The sequence below is a fragment of the Anomalospiza imberbis genome, chromosome 15, assembly GCF_031753505.1.
Source record: "Anomalospiza imberbis isolate Cuckoo-Finch-1a 21T00152 chromosome 15, ASM3175350v1, whole genome shotgun sequence".
In the NCBI taxonomy this organism is placed as follows: Eukaryota; Metazoa; Chordata; class Aves; order Passeriformes; family Viduidae; genus Anomalospiza; species Anomalospiza imberbis.
In genome coordinates, this window is record NC_089695.1 from 10,805,534 (window position 1) to 10,815,123 (window position 9,590).

The following is a 9,590-nucleotide window of genomic DNA, read 5'->3' on the forward strand; positions in this document are numbered from 1 at the left end:
CTCCTCATATGTTTTGGATAAAGTGTTATTTTTCAGTTCTTAAGTAACAGTCCTCACATCTGAAATGATCAATAAATATACAACTAGGCCCGCAATGCAAGGAAAAAGTTTAAAAAGTTTCCCATCCTTCAGATGCAAATGATGAACTGCCCTGCACGTAGTTAATTCACTCCCACCTAAATGGCCACCAGATTTTTGTGTGCTAATATGACAGTAAGATTAACCTGGTGCTATGCATGGAATTAGAGGAAAACTTGAAGCATTCTCTTACCAACAGCACTTCCTCTTCCATGTAGCTACAGCTTCTTTTGTGGGGGATGGGAAAAAAAGGGAACCACCACACAAAAAAATAAAAAAAAATCCAAACTAAAAAAGTCTCCTCAGACTTGGCAGGTTTTTCTCATTTCCAATGAGCCCTGGAAAGGGCATCACTGCTCAGCTGTAACCTATGACCAGCAATCAAAAGGCTGAGTATTAGAAAAGGAAAAAACCCTAACCCATAAAGCCTTCCCACACAGCAATAAGAGACTCAAAACTTTCTGATGTCTGTTCCAAACACACAGAATATTTCTTCAGCCTCACCTGCTTTTGCAAATATGCCATTATGTACATTAGAAAGCAATGCTTCACTGCTTGCACAGGTTCTCAGGGTATGAGCCACACATGACAAATGTTAAATTAAGTCTTTTAATGAGTGGGAGAAGATCCTCCAGTGTTCCAAGCAACACAAAAATGAAGTGCCCAAACTAACAAAGAGTAGATAAAAACTATCATTTGCCAAACTCAGATGTTTTGACATGTTGTTCATGTGAAAATCTGCAAGCATTAAAAGCTACCAGGAGCCTCTCCGAGTCAGCTTCCTTAAATGTAACCATGGGACACTCTACTTCGTTGGTTTTCCTAAAACAATACTGTAAATTTCCAGATTGATGCTTTCAAAACATAGAGGTATTTAATTCCTCATTGTTACATAGTCGAGACAAGGAAAGAATCCCTATGGAGCCAAACAATGTATAAAATACAGACAAAGAATATTAAAACAGATTCTAAATATCTTCAAGTCTATGCAATAAAGAACACACAAAGCAATTTAACAGAAATGAGCAGTAAAAAAAAAAAAAACGAAATAGCTAAACTGCTTATAAGCCAACAAATCCAACAAATCAGCTTTCTTTTCTTTTTATGCTGCAGATTAAACTGCATGGAAGACAGGAAAACTTCAAACCTAAATGCTAATCCAGTTTAACAATTTGTTCTAAATTCACAAACTAACAATTCCATCCCTGGGGACATTCAGGAACACATGTCAAAGAAAAAATAAACAACTGTGTATTTTTTTATGTATTCACTTTCTTTTTTTTTTTTTAACATGCAAGAGTTACTACGTGGTATTTACTTTCTTCATCTGTTACCTCTTTTCCCCATCTTGAGCCTGGCAGCAGTAAGAAATTTTGTAAAAAATTCTCAAAATGCAGCCAGACCAAGGAAGCTGAGAATAAGAGAGCTGTGCATTAAAAGCTGGCGTTGCAGTATGTGATGGCAGGTTTTTTGTTGTGAGGTTTTGTTGTATTTTTCCAAACCTTGAAGGAGCACCCCAACACTGGGATATCTCATGTTAAAGCTACTTTTTGATAGCAAGAAACATTTCCACTCAAATCCCTAAGGAGCTTCCATGAACAATGGAAACCCACAGCAGCAAACCCCTCGGAAAATACATTTGGTCACAGGCTGGGGCGTTCAGCCCATGACCCAGCGTACTTAATGCCAGCGCTGCCTTCGTGACCAAAGGGACTGAGTGACTGCCCTTCTTCCAACTTCTGGGACCAAGCTGGCCGTCAGGGAGCTGCGAGGCTGATGCTGTCAGCGCGCCAAGCCCCCTGGCAGGGGCACCCGGCCGCTCCGTGGAGAAGGGAGCAGCCCGGACACACAACTCCTGCGGGAGCCGGGCTGTCAGCGCCGCCGGCGCGGTGCCCCCGGATCAGCCTGGGAGACGCTCCCGCCTCCTGACAGCGCCGCGCGAGCGGCTGCAGCAGCTCGGCAGGAGGAAGTTCCCGCGCCCCGCTCGGGCCGGTGCCAGAAGGTTCCTGAAGCCTGACGTGACACCGAGCGGCCCGAGCGGGGACCCCCGCGCATGCGCCCCGCGCCCCTCACCGTTGCCGGGTGACTCGCCCTCCCCGCCGTCCTCAGCACCACCAGCAGGTTCCTCCGCCTCTTCCTACCCCGGGGGCCGGCGCGGGCCTCTCCTCGCCGCTCCGCTCTCCTCGCAGCCCTCCTCCGCCGGCCGCTGCCCGCGCCGTGTGCCGCGGCCGCCGCGCTGCCGGACCCGACGCCGTCCGTGCCCTCACAGCCGCTCCGAGCTCCGAGCCGCGAGCGGGGGGTCCCCGACGGCAGCGGCGGCGACGGGCGGAAGTGACGCGCTGACTGACAGGTGCAGAGCGCGCGCCCCCCGCCCGCCTCCCCCCGGGGTCACGTGCCGCGCGGCGGGGCGGGGCGGGCGCTGAGGGCGGGCGGGAGCCGCGCTCTGAGGGGGAGCGGCCGCGGGCCGAGGGTGGCGGTCGCCCCAAAATTAACGTTTTTCTCGTGTTCTCGCCCGCACGTAACTCAGCCACCCGTCCGCGTCGGAGCCCGCGGGCTCCGAGTCACAGAATCAAATAGCTTGGGGAAGACCTCTGAGCTCATCGAGCCCAACCTTGGACTGAGCATCACCGCGTCCACCGCACCAGGGCACTGAGGGCCGCGTCCGGTGTTTCCTTAAACACCGCCCTGGACAGCCCGTTCCAGTGTCTGATCGCCCTTTCCATGAAGAAATTCCTTCTCCTGTCCAGCCTAAACCTCCTCTGGTGCGGTTTAAGACTCTCCTCTCATCCTGGGGTGCCCAGAGAGTGACCACAGCCAGTAGTGGCACCAGGCAGGCTCGTACCCTGCTGGCTTTGGTTGGACACGAGGAGAAATTTCTTCACAGAAAGGGTGATAGGACATTGGAAGGGGCTGCCCAGGGAGGTGGTGGTGTCACCATCCCTGGAGCTGTTCAAGAGAACCCTGGGCAAGGCGCTCAATGCCATGGCCTGGTTGACATAAGTCGGACTTAATGACCTCAGAAGTCCTTTCTGGCATAATTGATTCTGACATTCCAGTTTTGCTTTTCTCATAACCATATTAAAATATTTCCTGTAAATCTTCTGAATTGAAGCATCAAGAGCAATCACTGCCAAACATTTCCCAAATGTTAAGCATGCCAGAAGTAATGAAGTGCCCTTTGACAAAGAGCTAATGCATTTTGAAACACAAAATTTAGCACCCTTAAAGTGAGTTAGCATAAGTTAGAGAGGAGATGCAAGCTTACACCCGAAGTGTTAAAACCAGTGCCTGGCAGTCTGTGGTTCCCACATGCCACGCTGAAACTACAACAGCTTTTTCTGTCATGCAGTGCCAGCAGCCATAGGTGGTGGGTTTAATAAGGCATTTAAGGAAACTTGGATTTAGTTAGTAAAAATCCTCTCAGGAAAAGCTTTTTTTTTCTCCCGTGAAAAACTGACAAAGAGTATATGGAAGGGAGAAAAATTATACAAGCAGTATGGGATTAATTGAAACCTCTGTATTTTCAATAGCTGGGAGGATTTTTTTCAGGTTTTCTTGCATGGATTCTGAATTTTATCTAGAGATACATTTATAAGACTCATTAAAAGGTTTTGCATTTAGAATCCAAAGACAGGAGAGTCACAACCCCACAGTAAATTAGCGTGGGTTTAATCAGATCTAAAACTCTGTTTTCCTGCTGGAAGATTTGATGTCATTAGGAGGTAGCACACAAGCCCAATAAAACGTGTAGGGTTGGGGGAAGCAGCCTTTCAGGAGCTCTGTGTGTGCTCTCTGTCTGTTTCCACAGCAGACTTCTCCACTTGATCTACTAATAAAATTTCCTCGCATCAGGATGAGGTTTCTGAATTTGTATTTTGTATACATAGCCGTGTTCTTTCTGATTCATTTAGCCTCATCAACAACAATAAAGATACTGAATCAGAACAAGCTGGCAATTTTGTTGATGAAACATGGGGGAGCGCGGACTCCAGCTGGCTCTTCAGCAGATCCATTGGCCGGTTGACAGGAATAAAACTGCAAGAAACCTGACACAGAAAGCACATGTGGTGAGAGGAGACAGACAGCAGAGGCAGGCAGGTAGGCAGGCACTGCACAGCACCTGTTTGCTGGTTTTGAGTCCAAGGCAGTGGTTTCTCTCCTCTGAACTGGCTCTGAATACACCATTTCATGCCAGCTTATCCTACCTCCTTTCAAAGGCTTCCAAGGCTCCTTGCAGGGGGCAGACGTATGCAGTCCCAGGCTGCCATTTTAGGCTTTTCTGCTCACTTTGTGTTCTTTCTGTCTACTTGAAAGGTTGAGGACAACCCGGGAGTCACAGAGTCATAGAATATCTCAAGTTGGAAGGGGCCCGTAAGGATAGAGTCCAACTCTCTGCTCCTCACAGGACTGTCTAAAGCTAAACCATGTGACTAAGAGCATTGTCCAGATGCTCCTTGAACTCTGGCAGGCTTGACACTGTAGCCAATTCCCTGAGGAGTGTTTTTCAGTGGCCAACCACCCTCTCAGTGAAAATCTTTTCCTTATGTCTAGCCTGAACTTTCCCTGACACAACTTCATTCCATTTTCTCAGGTTCTTTGACTGGTCATGGAAGAGAAGATCAGCATCTCCCCTTGCCTTTAAGGGAAGCTGCAGGGTGTGATGAGAGCCCCCTCTGTCTCTTCATCTCTGAGCTGAACAAATGCCATGAGCTAATCTGCTCTTTGTAAGAATTTCCCTTGAGACGTTTCACCATCTTAGTCTCTGTCTGGTGCTTTACCTACATTTTCTAAGCTGGTAAATAGAGAGAGAAGAGAGGCAACAACTTAATGAGTGGCTGCATGGTTATATCCCCAAAATTCAGCTGTTGAAAGCATCTGCCTCTCAGATCACTCCTAAACATCACAATAGAGCAATGTCCATTAGCTGTTCCCGCTGCATTTTCCACTGTCTCAGGCACACCTGAATTGTGAAGGCAGCATTTCATATTCCTCCCCCTCTGGTGCTGTACAGGCTGTGGAGCTCCCACAGCCTCGTTTCCCTCTCCAAACCCAGGGGCACATTCAGAGCAGGGTTTGTGCAGGGCAGGGCTGCAGTCCCACCGTGTGACACAGCACTGTCACCCCATGTCAGGAGATGTGACGCTGCACTGCCCTGTACAGTGACACGGCCCCAGTGTGAGGCTAATGAGGAGCAAAGGACTCATTGCCCAGATGCTACACAGCTCCAGGAGCTTGGCAGGTACAACTGGTCAGCATCTGGCCCTTGGGACTGAAGAGCCAGAGTGCCATGGCATCCCTGTTTCATCAGTAAATCCATGTCCAGAGCCACACCATGGAGGGGGAGCCATTTCTGCAGCTCAGTGTGTTTTCTTACAAGTCCTTGCAGAGACTGACTGCTAACTGCTTACAAAGTAACTCAGTAGATGTGAAATAATTATTAGTGTAATTTCCCTGTTTTCAGGAAAAGCCATTCATAAGCACAAATCACTATTGCCTGTATGTGTCACAGAAGAACTGGAGCCATGTTTCCTTCATGTATCCTCAGTTCCCATAATGAACTAATATGGCTTGAGAATAAATATTCTCTGAAGAATTTAGCTTACAATTAAGTCTACTTCCAGCAAGAGCCCAGCATTACACCTCATCAGAAATTGAAGAAACTGAAAGAAAAATATCCTTATTCCAACTGCGCTCACTGTTGTACAAGGCTTAGTAAAAACTGAGCTAAAATACTCCAGAACTTAAATCAGCTTTGCAAAGCCGTAGAATGCTTGGAGGGTTGATAGCCTGCCATGCAGTTCCTTACCTTCATATTAGGTTATTATCTTACTAGGGGGAAATGGGAATCTGACAAATAGCAAAACAAGTTGTAATACCTGTGTATTATATACCAAACAGTTTTTCCTGGAAATTATCTGTATGTCAACAAAGTGTTTGCTTTTGGGTTTAGTTGTTCACCTACAAATTATTTGATACATTCTTCTGAACTTGGAAGTGCTCAATTTTTGCCTTAAGTGGATCCTATTGATATCTTGCAAAAAATATTGACAGCAAATCCTTTCAACACCAAGGAAGAATTAGCAAACCCTTTCCAACTGGGTGCTCTGCAAAGAGCTTTCCTTTCCTGCATAGTTCATCCACAAACAGACATGTCCCCAAGCTGAGTCTGTACTTTGTTCTTCTCCGGCTTTGTAGCATTTTCTAACAAACATTGTGTTTCAGGATGCCCAGCACATGGCACTTGGCCTTGCTGAACATCCATAACTCTCCATGGAAACTCTCATATCAGCAAGTACTCAGTTATTCTAACTCATGGTGTCCAAAAGGGCACCTGAGAATCAAAGTTCAGTTTAAAGCTTTGCCCTGTATTAAAAAATGAGGTTTCACAACATTCAAGCAAACAGGATCTATTTTATAGAAACACAAACTCCAGCCGAAAGAAAACCATTCATCATTTCAAAGACTGTCAGCCATTACTAGACACATATGTAAGGATTTTTTTAAAACTGAATTCAGTATCAAAGGCACATGTTCTGCATAAATGTCAGACATTTTTACTCATTTTTCTACGAGAGTTCTGTGATTAAAATAAACATTTACAGCATGAGATTTTTTTCCCTGCCTCTGAACACTTTTTGGATCTTAATCTTGATTTTAGAAGATCTGTCTTTAAAGTAGAAATATAGGAATATGGGTCAAATGTGTATTTTAAAGCTTGTTCATATTTTAATTGCATGGTTGCAGACTTAACAAGAGATAATTCTTCCCTCCTTGAAATTCAAGACATCGAAAGGTTAATTTAGTCTTCTCAATTCCATTTCCTTCCGTCTGTTCCCCTTCCCACACTCCTCCCCACCCCCCATCTGTAGACAGCTGAGTTATTTGAATTTTGTGCAAGCTAGTATTCATCCAAAGGCGAAAATCACTCAACATATGCACCAGGCAAAAGAAAATTGCAGTACTGCACACTTGCATTTTTTACTTCCTATTTGCTTTCCTCTGCATTCACCGGCTTGGGCTATGCACATACACACTCATGCCCCAAGGATACAGTTAAATTAAAGCTTATGTGTCCCCATGGCTGTTGAATTCCCATTCTTTGCACTCACATGGAATCTGTGCTCAAGCTGCTGTGGTGCTTATACCTTGGGTTGAGGAAAGGCTACAGTTCCCGTTACCACAATTTGTCAGCTGCCAACACAATCACTCTCTGCTGCTCCCATGTTATTTCATGGTGTGGTCACTCATACTCAAGGTACACTAACTTCAGAGGAGTCACTTTGACAGAGCTCAGGTTAACCCAGGGATGAAGTCAGAGCTTTAATCAAACTGATTTTGGCACTTTACGTACAATTGCAAGGAAAAAAAAATCCATAAAATACTCATTAAAATGTTCTAGTTCACTCAGGTTCTGAAGAAAGAGATGTTCACTTCAGATGCAAGGAGAGGTAAACAGTATCCTCTTTCTTTATTCTTTCATATTTTAAAAAAGAAAAACAGTGTTTAACATAAAATACTTGCAGCTTTCATGGAAAAGGCAGAAGTTAACAGATGTGGAACTCACTTATTACCATTTTCTTACATAACTGTTGACCTTGTACACAGTGTGCAGTACCTATTTCTTTGACGTACACTGTATAACAAGCTTATAAAATTGGAAAATGATTTTTTGAAAAGATGATGGAGAAATACAAGTTTTTATTCTGTAAATTGCTCAGAGTAATCAGCTAGAAAAGATAACTTGGCTGCCTTTTCTGTTCCTTTGCTTCAGCAGCCTTGTGTCCTTAAGCAGCTGAAAAACTTCAGGGTTTATCTTCTCCCCAAACATAAAACTACTCAAGCTACCAGGAATCCCAGGCTATTGAGAGTGGAATGATTTGGCAACACAAAGAGAAGTTCTGGTGAGGTGCCCCTGAAGACTATATCCACAGCCCTGAGTCCCGGGAATGAAGAATTCCTCACCTCTGTAGCTGCCCCAGCACAGCACAGATTGCAACAACAGACCCACCTATTGTCCTTTTTCCTCTGTACAAAAGGAAAATCTGAAGTTAACATAAAGTTAGTAGATCTCAGGATTTTATGATCTTTGATCTAACTTCTCCTGGATTATGTTGGTTATTTATTTGCTGCACAGTGGGTGCCACAATTTGAATAGTAATGTTTCTCCTCTGTGAAGCAAAGCGAGGGAGAATCTCAAGAGTGGATTGTTTAATTCCAGAGCAGCCAGCTACACTGAGAAAAGCCATGTTTGAGCACACTCCCAATGCTCATCCAAGATTTCCCTGTCTTACTCCTTCCCTAAACTGCTGCTTGCAGAAGATGCTTCTGTCCAGAGACAGAAAGGAGGAAAAAAAGACTGTTAAAGACTCAAAGTCATACTAAACTTGTGTCTCTAGACCAGTATTCATCACAAACTGTCATGTGCTCTGTAGCACTAACTAATGTGACTAACACATCACATGCTTCATTCCCCACCCTGGCTTTGGGGAGAGAAGCCTGTGCATGGACATTCTGTATTAATTCTACTTTTTCCTTTAATAATTCATGCATGGGTCAACACATTTTGCTGGAAGGAGCCAGGCCAGAGCCAAGTACTTTGTGCTGGAAGACGTGCTTTTGGGTCAGTTCTTGAGAAAGCTCTGTTGCAAGAATCTCCATCTGGTTAAACTTTGAAAAATTCACCCCCATACCAAGTTTTATAATATAAAAAAAAAAATAAAAAAAGAGAAAGAGAGGAAATTTCTACTCCCACTAGCTTATGTTTTCTCCTTTTGCTCTTTGCTGCAACAGGACTTCTGGTATAGACTTGTCTGAACTCCTGAGTTATTTGGAAAACATGGGGTTGGAAAAAATAGCCCAAGGAGAAAGACTATCTAAAACTGCCACCCCTCATCTTCTGTATGTACCTACCCTCAAGGTTCAATGGTCTTGATAAGGAAGATGAAACACCTTAGGTAACGATAAAATGTCCAGTGTAAGACAAGTGTGGAGTATTTACTGACTGGCAGTGCAGCATTACAGCAGAGAGTCTGCCAAAGAGGGATCAGTGCCTTCCTTACACCCCCAGCATTCATTGTCTCTTAGCCTGGGAACCTGTCTCCGTTCCCAAACAGGGATATTTTTTTTGGCAGCAAGACGGAACAAAAGGCACAAAGAGAACTAAGAAAACCCTTTCAGTGAAGCTGTAGTCTTTTCTTTTTCCTGTTCCCCTGAGGACGGGGAACCTTCTAAGGACAGCTCATAATATACCCAATCCTGCTACCTGCCTGGAAGGTGCTCAGTGCTCACAGGGACCTACAGGAATTAAGGTCTGTGCAGATTCCAGCCCAGCTTTCAGCCTTGACAAATTGATCCCCTACCTTTAGCACCAAAAATACCACAGCATTTTGAAAATGAAATCACTGTTATATTTGAGTGGGTGTGTTATTTCAAGACAGCACTAATGTGATTATAAAATCAGTTATGTCAGCTTATTGGCTCAGCTACAGACACTGATCTGCTCGAGCGTCTGT

At 44.8% G+C, this 9,590-nt stretch overlaps 1 protein-coding gene across 6 annotated transcripts in view; it reads right to left on the bottom strand.

The window, feature by feature from the left end:
• Positions 1-2,416, bottom strand: part of FAM13B (family with sequence similarity 13 member B) — a 44,763-nt gene extending 42,347 nt beyond the window's left edge. The window contains exon 1 of one of the 6 annotated variants that reach the window (XM_068205825.1): positions 2,152-2,416. The gene's annotated coding sequence lies outside the window, so the exon portion shown is untranslated. Of the gene's footprint in view, positions 1-1,412; positions 1,566-1,691; positions 1,816-2,151 lie in introns of those variants that run through there. The other 5 variants (XM_068205820.1, XM_068205819.1, XM_068205824.1 and 2 more) reach the window with 5 other exon arrangements.
• Positions 2,417-9,590: the final 7,174 nt, after the last annotated feature.